The sequence below is a fragment of the Cricetulus griseus genome, chromosome 9 (genome assembly GCF_003668045.3).
Source record: "Cricetulus griseus strain 17A/GY chromosome 9, alternate assembly CriGri-PICRH-1.0, whole genome shotgun sequence".
Taxonomy (NCBI): domain Eukaryota; kingdom Metazoa; phylum Chordata; class Mammalia; order Rodentia; family Cricetidae; genus Cricetulus; species Cricetulus griseus.
In genome coordinates this window covers 9,564,352-9,585,350 of record NC_048602.1, presented here as the reverse complement: position 1 = coordinate 9,585,350, position 20,999 = coordinate 9,564,352, and positions in this window count along the sequence as shown.

Here is a 20,999-nt window from a genome sequence, read left to right as displayed (position 1 = left end):
TATCCTGGAACTCACTCTATAGACCAGGTTGAGTTCACAGGGATCATCCTGCCTCTCTCTCCAAGTGATGGGATTAAAGGCCACCACTGCCTGGCTTCATCTGTCAATTCTTTTTTTTTTTTCTGACACAGGGAAACCCATTTAGAAAGTTCTCCATGCTGCACAGCTCTTGAAGTTTCTTCCTTCAGCAGTTTCAAAATTTCAGGTCAAACATGGGTTTTTGTGCAGATGAGGAATAGGGGTCTAGTTTGTTTTTCTATGTGGATATTGTTTCTCCACAAACATTAGTCAGAACCTGTCTTTACTAGGATGTATGTATGCTTTTGTCAATGTAGTTTCTACTGGTGGTTGCTAGTAGAAGGCACCATATCCCTCTTGTGGTGAAAGACAGATACTGGTTTCTATTCCTGTTTCTAGAAGAGACTATCCTTAAAATCTGGGCAGGTTCAGAAAACCGTGGGTCCACAGGTGACATGTGTACACCTACTAAGAAAATCAGTGTCACTTTGTGCGAGTGACTCCATATTGGCCTGGCTGATATGGCTTAGTCCAAAACCACTGGCTTATCACAGTTTTTAATTTCACATTTAGGAGATGCCTGCATCATTCCTAGGGTTCCCTTTCTTTCATAATCCATTTCTTTGGTACCTAATTCACAAGTGGGCACGAATCAAAGGCTATTTTCCTTCTTTTCAAATAACCATGGTTTTCCAGTTTTTCTGGTTGATTTTCCAATGTTAAACTTACCCACATTCCTGAGGAACATAGTTAAGGTTGTTAATTCTAAAATGCATTTTGGTGGGTTTCATTTAAGGGTTTTTGCCTTTCTAAGGTGACAGGGAGCTGAGGTTTTGCCTCCTCATTTGGTCTGGAATGGTTCTGACATGGTTATAAGGCCTCAGGAGATAAGTGCCCTAGCGCTCAGTTGTCTGTTAGAGTTGTGTAAGGAGGGCATGGACTGCTTGATGTTATTTGGGGACTGCTTTTTTTGTTTGTTTAAACTCCTTCACTGGGAAATAATATGATCACTGTCTCCTAGTTAGGTTTTCCATAGCTGTGACAAAGCACCATGGCCAAAAAGCAAGTTGGAGAGGACTGGGTTTATTTGGCTCAGACTTCTATATCATACTCTATCACTGAAGGAAGCCAGGATAGGAACTCAAACCGGAAAGGAACCTTGAGGCAGGAGCTGATGCAGAGGCCATGGAGGAGTTCTGTTTACTGACTTGCTCTTCATGGATTGTTCAGCTGCTTTCTTGAAGAATCCAGGACTGCCAGCCCAGGGATGGCACCACCCACCACGGCCCCTCCCCCATTAATCACTAATTAAGAAAATACCTCATAACTAGATCTTTTTTCTTATTAGATCAAATTAGGAACAAGCTTGCTTCACATGTCAATCCCTTCTCCCTCTCCCTCCCCCCCCCCCCGCCAGGCTCCTCTCCCTCCCCCTTGGCTCCTATGGAGGGTAGGGCCCTCCATGGGGGCTCCCCAAATTCCACAACATCATCCTGGGCTGGGCCTAGGCCCTTCCCCATGTGTCCAGGCCAAGAGAGCATCCCTTCACATGGGATGGGCTCTCAAAGTCCCTTCTTACACCAGGCAAAAATACTGATCCACTACCAGAGGCCCCATAGAGTGCCGAGGCCTCCTCATTGACATCCACTTTCAGGGATCTGAATCAGTCCTGTGATGGCCTCACAGACAGCAGTCTGGGGTGCGTGTGCTTGCCCTGTACAGGCCAGCTGTTTCTGTGGGTTTCACCAGCCTAGTCCAGACGCCTTTGATCTTCATTCCCCATTCTCTGTAACTGGGTTCCAGAGCTCAGTTCACACTGTGTAGCTGTGGATATCTGCCTCTGCTTCTATCAGCCACTGAATGAGGGCTCTAGGATGGCATATAAAGTAGTCATCAGTCTCATTATAGGGGAAGGACATTTAGGTTAGCCTCTCCACCATTGCCTAGATTGTCAGTTGGTGTCATCCTTGTAGATCTCTGGAAATCTCCCTAGTGCCAGATCTCTCCTTGGACCTATAATAGCTCCCTCTGTTAAGATATCTCTCATCCTGCTCTCCTCTATTCTTCCCACAACTCAACCTTTCTGCTCCTCCATTTCCTCCTCTCCCCTCCTCTTCTCCTCCTCTCATTCTGTCAGCTCCCTCTCCCCTACCCTCATGCTCCCAATTAGTGCAGGAGATCCCGGCCCTTCCCATTCTCCCGGACCACGCATTTTTCTCTTAGAGTCCTTCTTGTTTCCTAGTTTCTTTGGTGAGGAGGATTGTAGGCTGGTAATCCTTTGCTCTATGTATAAGATTCATATATGAGTGAGTACATACATGTTTGTCCATCCATTTGTGTGCGAATTTCAAGATTCCATTGTTTTTTTTTCTGCTGAGTACACAGAGACACCCTGTCTCAAAACACCAACGCCCCTCCATAAAAGTAAGTGCAGTTCAAAGTATGTAAATAGATTAACATAACAAATTAAGACTACCCCTCACATCCTTTTAGTTACCAAGCTTTTTCTGGACCAGGTATGAAGCAATACTCTTTGCCTGGACTTTTATGTTCCTTTTCTAGCCTGAGAGTTAGAAAAACAATGTTCACATTTTAGTAAGTGCTTTAACACATTATCAAAATGACCGTGATGTGAGGGAATACTCTCTGTACACAAAACTCAGAAAAGAAGGCACACATAGAGTCAAAAATACTGCCATGTTAGCTCTCACTACAGTTTTAGATCACAGAACACATTGGTTCCCCTTGTTTGAACTAGGATAGAGAGGAACTCTAGCCCCAGAGTAGACAAGTCATTTTCTCCTCTTCTAGTCCCATGCTTAAATCTATTAGAAGTTGCTGGTGTCACCCATAAAAAAGAACTCCAGGCCCTCCATTCCTCTTCAAAAGTCACGAGAGTGATTAGTTTTGCATTTTATCTTGGACACTTTTTTAGGTACCCAAATGTTTTATACAGGTGATGTTTATTAACCATCTTACAATTATTATATTAGATGGAGGGTTTTCTCAGTATTCTTTCCATGGACTGACTGTCATCAGTCTTTTAATTTGATTATTATTTATTTAGTACCTGTCATTCAGAGAATACAGAACACAGAAAACAGTAACATCTGAAAGAACTTGGGAAGGGGCATCAGGAGAATTTTCTTTCCTTAGCCTGTCTATGTCCTTGTAACTGTGAAGTGAATATAAAGGCAAGGTGTGGTGGTGTGAATAAAAATGGGCCCCATAGACATCCTGAAATTGAGAATCTTCTGTAAGGCAAAGGACATAGTCAGCAAAACAAAACAGCAGCCTACAGACTGGGAAAAGATATTCACCAACCCAACATCTGACAGAGGGCTGATCTCCAAAATATACAAAGAACTCAAGAAGCGAGTCTCCAAAACACCAAACAATCCAATTACAAAGTGGGGTTCAGAACTAAATAGAAAATTCTCAATAGAGGAATCTAAAATGGCTGAAAGACATAAGAAAGTGTTCAACATCCTTAGCCATCAGGGAAATACAAATCAAAACCACTCTGAGATACCATCTTACTCCTGTCAGAATGGCTAAAATCAAAAACACCAATGACAGTGTATGCTGGAGAGGATGTGGAGAAAGGGGAACACTCCTCCACTGCTGGTGGGAGTGCCAACTTGTATAGTCACTTTGGAAATCTGTATGGCGACGTCTCAGGAAAATGGGGATGAGTCTACCACAAGATCCAGTAATTCCATTCTTAGGCATATACCCAAAAGAAGCACATCCATACAACAAGGACATCTATTCAACGATGTTCATAGCAGAACTATTTGTAAGAGCCAGAACCTGGAAGCAACCTAGATAACCCTCAACTGAAGAATGGATAGAGAAAATGTGGTACATTTACACAATGGAGTACTACTCAGCAGAAAAAACAAAACAAAACAAAACAAAACAATGGAATCTCGAAATTTGCAGGCAAATGAATTGAACTAGAAGAAACCATTCTGAGTGAGGTTAACTCAGTCACAAAAAGACAAATATGGTATGTACTCACTCATATGTGGATTTTAGACATAAAGGATTACCAGCCTACAATCCACACTGCCAGAGAAGCTAGGAAACAAGGAGGACCCCAAGAGAGACATACATGATCCCCTGGAGAAGGGGAAAGGGACAAGATCCCCTGACCAAATTGGGAGCATGGAGGGATGAGAGGGGAAGCCAGGAGAATGAGAAGGGGAGAAGAGGAGGGTTGAGGAGGACATGAGGGAGCAGGAAGATTGAGTCGTGGGAAGAAGAAAACAAGAAAGGAGATACCATAATAGAGGGAGACATTTTAGGTCTACAGAGAAATCAGGCACTAGGGAAATGTCTGAAGATCTCCAAAGATGACACCAGCTAACAATCTAAGCAACAGAGGAGAGGCTACCTTAAATGCCCTCCCCGATAATGAGATTGATGACTGACTTATATGCCATTGTAGAGCCTTCATCCAGCAGCTGGTGGAGACAGAAGCAGACACCCACAACTAATGACTGAACTGAACTGGAATCCAGTTGCAGAGAAGGACGAGTGATGAGCAAAGGGGTCCAGACCAGACTGGTGAAACCCACAGAAACAGCTGACCTGAACAACAGGGATCTCTTGGTCCCCAGCCTGATAGCTGGGAAACCAGCATAGGACTGATCCAGACCCCAGGAATGTTGGTGTTAATGAAGAGACCTTGGAAATCTGTGGGGCCTCCTGGAGTAGATTAGTACTTATCCTGTTGTGCCAGGTTCGATGAGCCCAGAGACTAACCTAAGGAGTTGACACTCTGATGCAAAAGCAAAAGGTTTCTTTTTATTTCAAGCTGGCCAGCTAGGATCTCACTGCATGGTAGGCAAATGAGAAGCCACCCAGCCAAAAAGAGAAGCTTTTAAAGGGGCAGACCATAAGGTTGAAGGCAACAAATTATAGAGTTTCCATGGTTACTTAAGGTCATATAAAGCACAGAGTTAGTCAGTAACTATACATTTTAAGGGAGATACATTTGACTGAGATAAGACAGGGCAGGGGCTTGCAGGGTAACAGAGTCACAGGGTCTGTCAGTTATCCCCTGGGCTGGGGGATCTTTTGACCAGCAATTAGCAAAGGAATGTTAACAGGAGTGGTGGACAGTTACCTCTCCTCTGAGAGCAGGGGATCAGGCGCCAGTCATGGCACTCTTGATTTAAGGAGTTAAATTTTCCTTTATCATTAGACGTTCCCTTTCAGGGCCTAAGTTTTTAAAACTTTTATTAACTTGAATTTTTGGTCCCTCAATCCCTAGCATAGGTGTAAACTTTAGGAGCCCATTCCACATAGAGGGATACTCCCTGAGCTAAGACACATGGGCCAGGGCCTAGGCCTTAGGCTATGACAGACTCTGATGACCCCCTATGGAAGGCCTCACCCTCCCTGGGGAGCAGCAAGGATATGTGATAGGTAGGGTTTTAGTTGGGGGGGTGGTAGGAGAAGAGGGGGGGGAGAGGGAACTGGGATTGACATGTAAAACAATTTTTTTCTAATTCAAATAAAAATATCTGAAAAAAAGAAACACATAAAGAGGTGAGTGACCCTCTGCTCTTGCCTAACTCCTGTCCAAAGCCCCATTCACCCCAATCCATGGAGGACTGGGGGAGTAGTAGACCCACCCATCCATGGAGGAACTCCCTGAGTCTGGAAACACCTCACTCTTCCGTCCTGCTCCGACGTCAAGACCCCTACCGAAGCCTAACTCCTTCGGAGTGAGGAGACTACCAGGAGAGGTAAGACCATTCAGAGCTACGGACATTGAATCCCTGGCCCACACACACCACTGGGCCACAAGAGGAGATAGAGAGACCCCATCTGCACCCACTGGAAGAAGATATGGGAAGAAGACAGAATAAGAACTCACTCAACAACAGAAAGACCAATATGACACCACTAGAATCTAGGGACTCCACACCAGCAAGACCTGAAAAGCCCAACACAAATGATGAAGAAGAGATGGAACTCAAAATTTATCTCGGGAAGATGATAGAGACCTTTAAAGAGGAAACAAGAAAATCCCTTAAAGAAATAGAAGAAAAAGCAAACAAAAAATTACACGAAATGGAGGAAAAGACAAACCAAAAAGTTCAAGAAATAAACAAATCTCTTAAAGAATCTAAGGAAACCCAAGAAAAAACAACCAAACAAGTGAAGGAAGCACTTGAAACAGGCCAAAGCATGAAAGCTGAAGTAGACACAATAAAGAAAACACAGAACGAAGCGATGCTGGAAATGGAAAGGCTAGATAAACGAGCAGGATCTAAAGATGTGAGTATAACTAATAGAATTCAAGAGATGGACAAGAGAATCTCAGTTATTGAAGACTTGCTAGAGGATATACATTCATCAAACAAAGAAAATCTCAAGTCCAAAAAAATCCCTAACACAAAATATCCAGGAAATATGGGACACCGTGAAAAGACCAAACCTAAGTTTAATAGGCATAGAAGAAAGTGAAAAAACACTGCTCAAAGGTACAGAAAACATACTCAACAAAATCATAGAAGAAAACTTCCCCAACCTACAGAAAGATATGCCTATGAAAGTACAGGAATTTACAGAACACCAAACAGACTGGACCACAAAAAGAATCCCCCCCCCCTGACAAATAGTCAAAACAACAAATCTTCAGAATAAAGAGAAAATATTAAGAGCAGCAAAGGAAAAAGGCTAAGTAACATATAAAGGCAGACTGATCAGATTCACACCTGACTTCTCAATGGAAACTCTGAAAGCCAGTATGTCTTGGATAGATCCTACAAGCACTAAGAGCATGGATGTCAACCCAGACTACTGTACTCAGCAAAACTTTCAATCACTATAGATGGAGAAAACAAGATATTCCACGACAAAACAAGATTTAAACAATATGTATCCACAAATGCAGCACTACAGAAGGTTCTGGAAGGAAAACTCCAAGCCAATGAACATAATGACACTCACAAAATCACAGGCAATAGATAGTCTAATTTTACCAAACACAAGAAGAAACAGGATGGCGAAATCCACACACAATGACACCACCAACAATAAATCCCAAACAAACAAGAACAAACAATCAATGGACATTAATATCCCTAATGATACAGGCTAACAGAATGGATACGAAGACAGAATCCATCCTTCTGCTGTTTACAAGAAACACACCTCAACTTCAAAGACAGGCGTTAACTCAGAGTAAAGGGTTGGGAAAAGATTTTCCAATCAATGGACCCAAGAAACAAGCTGGTGTAGCAATCCTAATATCTAACAAATTAGACTTCAAACTAAAATCAATCAAAAGAGATGAAGAAGGGCATTTCATACTCATCACAGGAAAAGTCCATCAAGATGAAGTCTCAATCCTGAACATCTATGCCCCAAATACTAAGGCAGCCACATTTGTAAAAGAAACACTGCTAAAGCACAAACCACAAAGCACACACTCTTATAGAAGGAGACTTCAACACCCCCCTTACACCACTAGACAGGACGACCAGACATAAACTTAACAAAGAAACAAAGGATCTAACAGAAGTTATGACCCAACTAGGTTTAACAGATATCTGTAGAACATTCCATCCAAACACAAAAGAATATACCTTCTTCTCAGCGCCACATGGAACCTTCTCTAAAATTGACCACATAGTTGGCAGCAAAGCAAACCTCCACAGTTACAAAAGAATTGAAATACCCCCTGTATCTTATCAGATCACCATGCTTTAAAGCTAGAATTCAACAGCAATACAAATTGCAGAAAACCTACATATTCGTGGAAATTGAATAACACCCAATTGCATCATTCCTGAGTTGAGGAAGAAATAAAAAAAGAAATTAAAGACTTCCTAGAATTTAATGAGAATGTAGACACAACATACCCAAACTAATGGGACACTCTGAAAGTAGTGCTAAGAGGAAAGTTCATTGCACTAAGTGCGCACATGAAGAAACTGGAGAAAAGTCACACTAGATAATTGACAGAACAATTGAAAGCTTTAGAGCAAAAAGAAGCAAACTCAACCAAGGAGAAGTAGATGCCAGGAAATAATCAAACTGAGGGTTGAAATCAATAAAGTAGAAACTAGAAAAACATACAAAGAATCAATTGAAACAAAGAGTTGGTTCTTTGAGAAGGTCAACAAGATAGACAAACCTCTATCCAAACTAACCAAAAGGCAGAGAGAGAGCATGCTAATTAACAAAATCAGAAATGAAAAGGGGGATATAACAACGGACACTGAGGAAATCCAGAGAATCTTCAGGTCATAATTTGAAAACCTGTACTCCATAAAATTAAAAAAATCTAAAGGAAATGGACAGTTTTCTGGATAGATATCACTTACCAAAATTAAACCAAGAACAGATAAGCAGTTTAAATCGACCAATAACCTCTAATGAAATAGAAGCAGTCATCAAAAGGCTCCCAACCAAAAAAAGCCCAGGGCCAGATGGCTTCACTGCAGAATTCTACCAGAAATTCAAACAAGAGCTAATACCAGTACTCCTCAAAGTGTTCTGCACAATAGAAGCAGAAGGGACATTGCCAAACTCTTTTTACGAGGCTACAATCACTTTGATACCCAAGCCACACAAAGATACAAGTAAGAAAGAGAACTACAGACCATATCCCTCATGAACCTCGATGCCAAAATACTCAATAAAATATTGGCAAATCGAATCCAAGAACACATCAGAAAAATCATCCACCATGATCAAGTAGGCTTCATCCCAGGGATGCAAGGATGGTTTAACATACGAAAATCCATCAATGTAATCCACCATATAGACAAACTGAAAAAGAAAAACCACATGGCCATCTCACTAGATGCTGAAAAAGCCTTTGACAAAATCCAACATCCCTTCATGATAAAGATCTTGGAGAAAACAGGAATAACAGGAACATATCTAAACATGATAAACGCAATATACACCAAACCAACAGCCAACATCAAACTAAATGGAGAGAAACTCAAAGCGTTTCCTCTAAAATCAGGAACAAGACAAGTCTGTCCACTTTCTCCATATCTCTTTAATATTGTTCTTGAAGTTCTAGCTAGAGCAATAAGACAAGAAAAGGGGATCAAAGGGATACAAATTGGAAAGGACGAAGTCAAACTTTCACTATTTGCAGATGACATGATAGTCTACATAAGTGACCCGAAAAACTCTACCAGGGAACTCTACAGCTGATTAACACCTTCAGCAAGGTAGCAGGATACAAAATTAACTAAAAAAATCAGTAGCCCTACTATATACAGATGATAAATCCAATGAGAAAGAAATCAGAGAAACATCACCTTTCACAATATCCACAAGCAACATAAAATATCTTGGGGTAACACTAACCAAAAAAGTGAAAGACCTGTACAGTAAGAACTTTGAGACTTTAAAGAAAGAAATTAAAGAAATACCAGAAAATGGAAAGATCTCCCATGCTCTTGGATAGGTAGAATCAACATAGTAAAAATGGCAATCTTGCCAAAAGCAATCTACAGATTCAATGCAATCCCCATCAAAATCCCAACACAGTTCTTCACAGACATTGAAAGAACAATACTCAACTTTATATGGAAAAATAAAAAACCCAGGATAGCCAAAACAACTCTGTACAATAAAGGAACATCTGGAGGCATCACCATCCCTGACTTCAAGCTCTACTATAGAGCCATAGTTCTGAAAACAGCTTGGTATTGGCACAAAAATAGACAGATAGACCAATGGAATCAAATTGAAAACCCTGATATTAACCCACACACCTATGAACACCTTATTTTTCCGACAAAGATGCTAAATCTATACAATGGAAGAAAGATAGCATCTTCAACAAATGGTGCTGGCACAACTGGATTCGTACATGCAGAAGATTGCAGATAGATCCCTACCTGTCACCATGAACAAAACTTAAGTGCAAATGGATCAAAGATCTCAACATAAATCCATCCACACTGAATCTTCTAGAAGAGAAAATGGGAGCTACCCTTGAACAAATTGGCACAGGAGACGGCTTCCTGAACCAGTAGTACAGACACTGAGGTCTGCAATTAATAAATGGGACCTCCTGAAACTGAGAAGCTTCTGCAAGGCAAAGGAAACAGTCAGTAAGACAAAACGACCGCCCACAGAATGGGAAAAGGTCTTCACTGATCCCACATCTGACAGAGGGCTGATTTCCCAAAATATACAAGAATCTCAAGAAGCTAGCCACCAAAACACCAAACAATGAAATTAAAAAGTGGGGTGCAGAACTAAATAGAGAATTCTCAACAGAGGAATCTGAAATGGCTGAAAGACACTTAAGAAAGTGCTCAAAATCCTTGGCCATCAGAGAAATGCAACTCAAAACAACTCTGAGATACCATCTCACGCCTGTCAGAATGGCTAAAATCAAAAATAGCAATGACAATCTATGCTGGAGAGGATGTGGAGAAAAAGGAACACTCCTCCATTGCTGGTGGGAGTGCGAACTTGTAAGACCACTCTGGAAATCAGTATGGCGGTTGCTCAGAAAAATGGGAATCAGTCTACCTCAAGATCCAGCCATTCCTCTCTTGGGTATATACCCAAATAGTGCATGTTCATACAAGGACATATGTTCAACCATGTTCATAGCAGCATTGTTTGTAATAGCCAGAACCTGGAAGCAACCTAGATGCCCCTCAACTGAAGAATGGATAGAGAAAATGTGGTACATCTATACAATGGAGTACTACTCAGCAGAAAAAAGCAATGGAATATTGAAATTCCCAGGCAAATGGATGGAACTAGAGGAAACCATCCTGAGTGAGGTAACCCAGTCACAAAAAGACAATCATGGTATGTACTCACTGATATATGAATTTTAGACATAGAGCAAAGGATTACCAGTCTTTAACCCTCTTCACCAAAGAAACTAAGAAACATGAAGTTCTCTAAGGGATAAATGAATGGACCCCAGGAATGGGAAGGGGCAGGAACTCCTGAGCTAATTGGGAGCATGAGGGTAGGGGAGAGGGAGCTGCCAGAATTAGAGCAGGAGAAGAGGAGAGGAGGAAATGGAGGAGCAGAAATATTGAGTTGGGGGAAGAATAGAGGAGAGAGAGCAGGATGAGAGATACCACATTAGAGGGAGTCATTATAGGTCCGAGGAGAGATCTGGCACTGGGGAGATCTCCAGAGACCTACAAGGATGACACAAACTGACAATCCAGGCAATGGTGGAGAGGATAACCTAAAAACCCTTCCCTTAAAATGAGATTGATGACTTCTCTTTATGCCATCCTAGAGCCCTCACCCAGTGACTGACGGAAGCAGAGACAGACATCCACAGATATACACTGAGCTGAACTCTGGAACTTAGTTGCAGAGAGGGAGGGATGAAGATTGAAGGGGTCTGTACCAGGTTGGAGAAACCCACAGGAGCAGTTGACCTGAACAAGTGGGAGAGCATCCACCCCAGATGCTGTCGGGGAGGCCAGTACAAGACTGATCTAGACCCCTGAACATGGATGTCAATAAGGAGGCCTCCGCACTCTAGGGGGCCGCTGGTGGTGGGTTAGTATTTTTCCCTGGTGCAAGAAGGGACTTTGAGAGCCCATCCCACGTGAAGGGATACACTCTGGCCATGGACACATGGGGAAGGGCCCAGGACCAGCACAGGAAGATTTGGTGGACTTTGCAGAGTCCCCTTTGAGGGCCCCACCCTGCCTGGGGAGTGGAGGGTGGATGGGGTGGGGGGTAGGTCGTGGGTGGAGGAGGGGGAATGGGAGTGAGGGGAGGGAGAGGGAGAAGGGGACTTACATGTGAAGCAAGCTTGTTCCCTAACTAGAACTAATAAATAAATTTAAAAAAAAAAGAAACACAAAAATGGCCCCCATAGGCCCATATTTTCAACCAGTTAGTCACCAGGGAGGGACACTATTTGAAAGGATTAGTAGGATTAGGAGGTGTGGCCTTGCTGGAGGAAGTGTGTCACTGACGATGGGCTTTGAGGTTTCCAAAGCAGACGCCCATTGTCTTTCTCTCTGGCCCATAGATCAGGATGTAGACCTCTCAGCAATTTCTCCAGCACCATGTCTGTCTGTGTGCTGTCTTGCTTCCTACCCTAATGAAAATGGACTAACATCTGAAACTGTTAGCAAGCCCCGATTAAATGCTTTATTTTTTTAAGAGTTGTCTTGGTCATGGTGTCTCTTCCCAGCTGTTGCACGGCAACTAAGACACTGGGTACCCAGGCAGCAGGCACCCAAGTAGACAATAAACGTGGAGCAGAGCAGTCTTGAGAATGTAAAGAACGTTTTTACCTTTGAGAAAAGCAGGTCTAGCAGAGGCAGGATCTTAAGCCTCCTGCCCAAGCATGCTGCTCCTCCTTTGCACTGGTACCCAGCAGCAGCAGCTTGTCTGGTGCCTGGCAATCTAGCCTATGGGTCCTGTGTAATTGGTTTGTGCTACCTCAAAACTCAGCCCTTTTGGCTACTAAAACTGCCTTCCAAGGTCTAACCATTTCGAAGTGTTAGCTCCTGCTGTAGAGTTGAAGGCACATGGCTGGGAAACTCTTAAGTCTTCTCTAGAGAGCAGTGAATCTATCGTGCAAAACAGTGTGTCAAGCCCAAAAATGCACCATGCATTTTTGGATATTACTGGAAATCTGGAGATGGTGGTGCACATCTTTAATCCCAGAGTGTGGGAGGCAGACACATGCAGATCACAGTGAGTTCAAGGCCAGCCTGGTTTACAAATCAAATTCCAGGACATCCAGAGCTGTTATACAGAAAATCCCTGTGTTGAACCACTCCTTCACAAAAAAAAAAAAAAACCAAAAAAAAAAAAAACAACAAAAAAACCCTACATAAAACAGGAAATACTTTTGACTTTTTGTCCTGTGGTAATAGAGCCATGCTGGAGTCTCTCAATTCCATGATCCCACTAGGGATACAGGAAATGGAATTTAAATAGAAAAAATGGGGAGAAGAGGATTGGGGGGTGTGGTGAGTATTGTGTATGTGGTGTGTATGTATGGTGTGTGTATGGTGTGTGTGTGTGGTGTTGTGTGGTGTTGTGTGATGTGTATGTGTGTGTTGTATGTGTGTGGTCTGTGTATATCGGGTGTGTGTGGTGAGTATTGTGTATGTGGTGTGTGTGTGTGTGTATGTGTGTGTGTGTATGTGTGTGTGTGTATGTGTGTGTGTGTGTGTGTGTGTGTGTGTGTGTGTGTGTGTGTGTGTGTGTGATGTGTATGTGTGTGTTGTGTGTGTGTGGTCTGTGTATATCGGGTGTGTGTGGTGAGTATTGTGTATGTGTGGTGTGTGTGTGTGTGTGTGTGTGTGTGTGTGTGTATTTGTGGTGTGTGTGTGTGTGTGTGTGTGTGTGTGTGTGTGTGTGTGTGTGTATGGTCGTAGTGATGGGGGTGGTAGTGGTGATGGTAGTGGTGAGTGGTGGTGGTTTGTCAGCATTTCTGTCTATATATCATGTGTATGTCTGGTACCCACTGAGACCAGAAGATGGCATCAGATCCCATGACACTAGTTACAAAAGGTTGTGAGCTGTGTGTTTGATGGAATCTGAGTCCTCTGGAGGAGCAGCCAGTGCCTGTATCCACTGAAGCACCTCTCCAGCTCCTATCCCTGGCATCTCTTGAGTCCTCTCTACTGTATGAAGTCAGGTGGGGATGGACTTGTAATCTCCTTTGTCACCGGCCTTCTTTGCTGATGCAGCCTTTTCCGTCTCTGCTCTCCTGCACAGTAGTGAGGCAGAAGTGTCCAGGGAGACAGACAGAGGGAGAATGGAGGATCACACAGAGACTGGTGGTGACAAAGGGGAAGTGTGAGCCTGAGGCGAATCTGGAGTATGTGCTGGGACCCTGGACATTCCCCAGAAGGAGAAGGAGCTGGTCTCAGGGAGCTAAGGAGACAGCAGTGTGTGCAAGGAAGACCTGAGAGCAGAGTGGGCAAACGTCAGCGCACGGGCTTGCTGGAGGCCTGGCCACTTAGCTTTGTGGGACTAGGGAACAAGTCACAGCTGAGACGTGAAATGACTTCCCCGTGGGCATGCATTGGAGATTGTGGCTCTCCACCATGGATCTGCAAATGTGGCCAACCAGATTGTTCCTGTTGGCAGGACCCTGGATTTCATGGCCTGCCATTTATACAGCAGAATGGCGATGGCAGGAAGCAGGTGCAGAGTGGCTCCCACTGGACTCCTAAAACTGTACACAAGCCTATCTGTATTGTCACCCTTCTGATGGCAGAGATCACACGCCAGGAACCTGCACACACAGTCACCTAACTGTCAGAGGACTTTCCTCAGTGGATGTCACTGCCTACCGCAGCCCATTATTCTCTGCCACGGCAGTTATCTGGTTACTGATCAGCCGGCTCTCCTGCTACAGTGGACTCCATGAACCACTCTTGCTGTTGTGGTCTAAAGGTGCAGACCTTCCCCCACAATCCCTTTCCTGCCAGCCCCGGCCACCTAGTCCATTAGCTGCCTTTCTCTCTGCTGACTCTGAAGGCTGGGGCTGCAGGGTTGTGTCAGTGAGGGTATCTTCTCCTCCCCCTCCCTCCCCGCTAGTGAGGGTCAGGAGACTGGGAATAGATGAACAGCACAGCTAACGGGACAAGTCCCATCGCTGTGTTTTTACTTTGGAAGATGGTTGCTGGTGCTGGTGGAGATGGGCAGCCTGAAGTTAGCGGTTCTGGTTGCGAGGCTTTGATCTTCAGGATACAACATGAAGCTGTGTTCATCTGAAAAATATGATCATTACTGATTTAATTTTGGGAAGTGATATCTACCCAGAAAACTGTCCATTTCCTTTAGATTTTCCAATTTTGTGGAGTACCTGTTTTCAAAGTATGACCTGATGATTCTCTGGATTTCCCCAGTGTCTGTTGTTATATCCCCCTTTTCATTTCTAATTTTGTTAATTAGCATGCTCTCTCTCTCTCTCTCTGCCTTTGGTTAGTTTGGATAGAGGTTTGTCTATCTTGTTGATTTTCTCTAAGAACTAACTCTTTTTTTCATTGATTCTTTGTAATGTTTTCCTAGTTTCTACTTTTATTGAAATTTCAGCCCTAATAATTCAGTTTGATTATTTCCTTGTGTCTACTCCTCTGTGGTGAGTTTGCCTTTTTGTTCTAAAGCTTTCAGTTGTTCTGTCAATTCTCTAGTGTGACCATTCTCCAGTTTCTTCATGTGGGCATTTAGTGCTATGAACTTAGCACTGCTTTTAAAGTGTCCCATAAGTTTGGGCACGTTGTGTCTTCATTTTCATTAAAGTCTAGGAAGTCTTTAATTTCTTTTTTTTCTTAGTCAGAAGTCTTATTAGAAAGGGGAGGGAGGAGGAAGGAAAGAGAAAAGAGGTAAAGAGACATGGAAGAGGGAGACAGGATAAGTCCCATCTGCCCCGGGGAGCAGCAGGAAAGAGAGCTTTAATTTCTTTTTTTTTTTTTTTCTTCCTCAACCCAGAAATGGTGCAATTGGGCATTATTCAATTTCCATGAGTTTGTATGTTTTCTGCAGTTTGTGTTGTTGTTGAATTCTAACTTTAAAGCATGGTGGTCTGATAAGATACAGGGGATTATTTAAATTTTTTTGTAGCTGTGGGGGTTTGCTATGTTGCCAAGTATGTGGTCAATTTTAGAGAAGGTTCCATGGGGTGCTGAGAAGAAGGTATATGCTTTTGTGTTTGGATGGAATGTTCTATAGATGTCTGTTAATCCCAATTGGGTCATAAATTCTATTAGATTCTTTGTTTCTTTGTGAATTTTCTGTCTGGTGGTCCTGTCTAAAGGTGAGAGCAGGGTGTTGAAATCACCTACTGAAGTGTGTGTGGTTTTATGTGTGGTTTGAGCTTTAATAATGTTTCTTTTACAAATGTGGGTGCCTTCATATTTAGGGCATAGATGTTCAGGATTGAGACTTCAACTTGATGGACTTTTCCTTTTTCCTGTGACAAGTATGAAATGCCCTTCTTCATCTCTTTTGATTGATTTTAGTTCGAAGTCTAATTTGTTAGATATGAAGATTGCTACACCAGCAAGATAAGCAGCTTAAATCGACCAATAACCCCTAATGAAATAGAAGCAGTCATCAAAAGTCTACCAACCAAAAAAAGCCCAGGGCCAGATGGCTTCACTGCAGAATTCTACCGGAAAATCAAACATGAGCTAATACCAGTACTCCTCAAATTGTTCCACACAATAGAAACAGAAGGGACAATGCCAAACTCTTTTTACGAGGCTACTATTAACCTTGATACCCAAGCCACACAAACCAACAACTAAAAAAGAGAATTACAGACCAATATCTCTCATGAACATCAATGCAAAAATACTCCACAAAATACTGGCAAATAGAATCCAAGAACACATCAGAAAAATCATCCAGTATGATCAAGTAGGCTTTATCCCAGGGATGCAAGGATGATTCAATATACGAAAATCCATCAATGTAATCCACCATATAAACAAACTGAAAAAGAAAAACCACATGATCATCTCATTAGATGCTGTAAAAGCCTTTGACAAAATCCAACATCCCTTCATGATAAAGACCTTGGAGAGAACAGGAATAACAGGAACATATCTAAACATGATAAACGCAATATACACCAAACCAATAGCCAACATCAAAGTAAATGGAAAGAAACTCAAAGCATTTCCTCTAAAATCAGGAACAAGACAAGTCTGTCCACTCTCTCCATATCTCTTCAATATTGTCCTTGAAGTTCTAGCTAGAGCAATAAGACAAGAAAAGGGGATCAAAGGGATACAAATTGGAAAGGATGAAGTCAAACTTTCACTATTTGCAGATGATATGATAGTCTACATTAGTGACCCGAAAAACTCTACCAGGGAACTCTACAGCTGATTAACACCTTCAGTAAGGTAGCAGGATACAAAATTAACTAAAAAAATCAGTAGCCCTACTATATACAGATGATAAATGAAATGAGAAAGAAATCAGAGAAACATCACCCTTTACAATATCCACAAGCAACATAAAATATCTTATGGTATATTAACCAAAAAAGTGAAAGACCTGTACAGTAAGAACTTTGAGTCTTTAAAGAAAGAAATTTAAAGAAGATACCAGAAAATGGAAAGATCTCCCATGCTCTTGGATAGGTAGGATCAATATAGTAAAAATGGCAATCTTGCCAAAAGCAATCTACAGATTCAATGCGATTCCCATCAAAATCCCAACACAGTTCTTCACAGACCTTGAAAGACCAACACTCAACTTTATATGGAAAACCAAAAAAAAAAAACCCAGGATAGCCAAAACAACTCTGTACAATAAAGGAACTTCTGGAGGCATCACCATCCCTGACTTCAAGCTCTACTATAGAGCCATAGTCCTGAAAACAGCTTGATTTTGGCACAAAAGTTGACAGGTAGACCAATGGAATGGAGTTGAACACCCTGTTATTAACCTGCACACCTATGAACACTTGATTTTTGACAAAGAAGCTAAAGTTACATGATGGAAAAAAGAAAGCATCTTCAACAAAGTGTGCTGGCATAACTGGATTCTGGCATGTAGAAGTTTGCAGTTAGATCCATATCTGTCGCCATGCACAAATGGATCAAAGACCTCAACACAAATTCAGTTACACTGAACCTCTTAGATAAGAAAGTGGGAGGTACCCTTGAACGAATTTGTACAGGAGCCACTTCCTGAACATAACTCCAGTAGCACAGACACTGAGATCAACAATTGATAAATGGGACCTCTTGAAACTGAGAAACATCTGTAAGGCAAAGGACACAGTCAGTAAAGACAAAACGACAGCCCACAGACTGGGAAAAGATATTCACCAACCCCACATCTGACAGAGGGCTGATCAGCAAAATATACAATGAACACAAGAAGCTAGCTACCGAAACACCAAAAAATGCAATTAAAAAGTGGGGTGCGGAACTAAATAATTCTCAACAAAGGAATCTAAAATGTCTTAAAGACACTTTAAAAAAGTGCTCAAAATCCTTAGCCATCAGAGAAATGTAACTCAAAACAACTCTGAGATAACATCTTACACCCCTCATAATGGGTAAAATCAAAAACACCAATGACAGTCTATGCTGGAGAGGATGTGGAGAAAAAGGAACACTCCTCCATTGCTGGTGGGAGGGCAAACTTGTAAGACCACCTTGGAAATCAGTATGGTGGTTTCTCAGGAAAATGGGAATCAGTCTACCTCAAGATCCAGCAATTCCTCTCTTGGGCATATACCCAAAGAATGCGCATTCATACAAGTTCAACTATGTTCATAGTGAAGGAACCGGCTTCCCTTTTGGCAGCCATAATGGTCGAACATGTGCTTCTATGACCTTGTCCTAGAAACCAGAAAGTCAGATGCCTGTCTCGTGACAAGGAACCAATCAGAAGTTAGCTGGTGGCGCTATGCTTTATGGCTCTGGGTGTGCTTTACGGACAAGCGCACAGCAATGACGTAGAGAGCATAGCAACCACCCTGGGAGGGCCTATGAGCCATAACAACCAGTTGACCAATCAACACAGGGCAAGCCCTCCAAGCCTGGAAGCACACCAATCGTAAGCCTGTGCGTACCCCTAGACACTCCCCTTACGCTGCCCTATAAGATCTTTTGGGAGCCCGTAGGAGCCGTCTTTTCTAGCCGTCTGCCATGGCGGGTGGGTGAAAGGCCCGAGCTAACATGGGGTTAGTTCGTTAAATTACAATAAAGCCTCATGCAGTTTGCAGCAAGCTCTCGAATCCGCCTGGTGATTGGGGTGACCGCGAACCTGGCCTGAGACCCCGGATACTTGAGTTTTCGGGGGTCTAACAATAGCAGTGATGTTTGTAATAGCCAGAACCTGGAAGCAACCTAGTTGCCTCTCAACTGAAGAATGGATAAAGAAATTGTGGTACAAACTCAGCAGAAAAAAGCAATGGAATCTTGAAATTCACAGGCAAATGGATGGAACTAGAAGAAACCATCCTGAGTGATGTGACTCAGTCACAAAAAGACAAACATGGTATGTCCTCACTCATATATGAATCTGATACACAGAGCAAAGGATTACCAGCCTACAAAACACATCACCAGAGAAACTAGGAAACAAGGAGAACTCTGTAAGAAGAATGCATGGACCCTGGAGAAGGAGAAGGGGCCAGGATCTTCTGTGCTAATTGGCAGCATGAGGGTAAGGGAGAGTGATCTGGGAGAATGAGGGGAGGGGGTGTGGGGTGGGAAGAGGAGGGGAGAGGAGGAAGTGTGTAGGGAGCCGTCCCTGCATTCTCCATTACAAGATGGCGCCTGCATCCGGCAGGCACCGAATGTAAACAAGTTATTGCGCAGGCGCTGGGTAACTTTCCATTCCTTGATCTCTGCTTCTTCCATGACGTCATATGGTCCGATGAGCTACAGCCAATCATGGGGTGACACGTCCAAGGCGGCGGTTGCCAGCCTTTATTAGGGGACGGGATTCTTGGCTCGGGGTCTCTGCTCTATAAGCTTATGCTCTCTCTCTCAAGACGCATTAAAGCTTTACTACAGAAGGATCCGAGTGTCCTATGTCGTTCTTGCCGGCGAGACGATCGCGCGGGACAGAAGTGGGGTTATAGAAAGGTTGAGTGGGTAGAAGAACAGAGGAGAGCAGGATGAGAGATACCATAACAGAGGGATCCATTATAGGTTTGAGGAGAGATCTAGCACTAGGGAGATTTCCAGAGATCTACAAGGATGACACCAACTGACAACCTAGGCAATGGTGGAGAGGATAACCTAATTGCCCTTCCCCTATAATGAGACTGATGACTGCCTTATATGTCATCCTAGAGCCTTCATGCAGTGGCTGATGGAAGCAGAGGCAGACACCCACAGCTCAACACTGAACTGAGCTCTGGAACCCAGTTGCAGAGAGGGAGGAATGAAGAGCAAAGATGTCAAGACCGGGCTGTCGAAACTGACAGAATCAGCTGGCCTGAACAAGGGGGAGCGCATGGACCCCAGACTGATGTCTGGGAGCCCAGCACCGGACTGATCCAGACCCCTGAACGTGGATGTCAATGAGGAGGCCTCGGCACTCTATGGGGCCCCTGGTAGTGAATCACGATTCATCCCTGGCATAAGAAAGGACTTTGCGAGCCCATTCCACTTGCATGAATGCTCTCTCAGCCTGGAAACATGGGGGAGGGCCTAGGCCCTGTCCAGGATGATATGACAGACTTTGGGGAGCCCCCATGGAGCCTTACCCTCCCTGTGGAGCAGAGGGTGGATGAGCTGGAGGGCTAGTGGGGAAATGGGGGAAGAGAGGAGGGGTGGGGAGAAGGGATTGACATGGGAAGCCGGCTTGTTTATAACTTGAAGCAATAAAAATTGAAAAAAATATGATTGTTTCAGCCATTTCAAAGACAGACTGAGAAACAGACAGAGAGAAATGGACGCATCTCAAGGACAACAGGCAGCTGTGGTGTCTCCTTTGACATCAGGATCTATAGATTGAAGTCAGGTATCAGATTTGCAAACGACACTTTACCCACTAAACCATCTCATCTACCCGGACCCTGGTTTGTGTGTGTGTGTGTGTGAACCAGCTCCCATGGAGGCCAGGAGTCCCCACGTTCTCCAGGTCCCAAGTGCTGTGAGTGCAGGTGGGCACCCGTTTTCCTGCTTTCTGTGCTGCTGTGGATCAAACCTAGGCCAGGTCCAGCCAGGCACCTACATTTCCAGCCTTTTAAATTCTTGAAGTAACCATCTCAATTGCTAAGAAGAATAGAAAGTTACAATGTGGCAGCAGCTTTCTGGCAAAGGACAGAGACACAATAGTCCCCTCCTTTAAGAGTCAACCCGCATGGTCTGTCCATGTCCTGCACAGGAAAACACACCTCAGCAAGGCTGTCAGTGCCAGAGACTTTAGAGGACACACACAGGCTTTTTTTTTTTAACATGAAGCCCATGGTCCCCTGGCCATTGTCCACTCTCACTCCTTGAGGTCCTACAGTTTGCTGTGGACCCTTTGCCCGATGTCCACGCTCC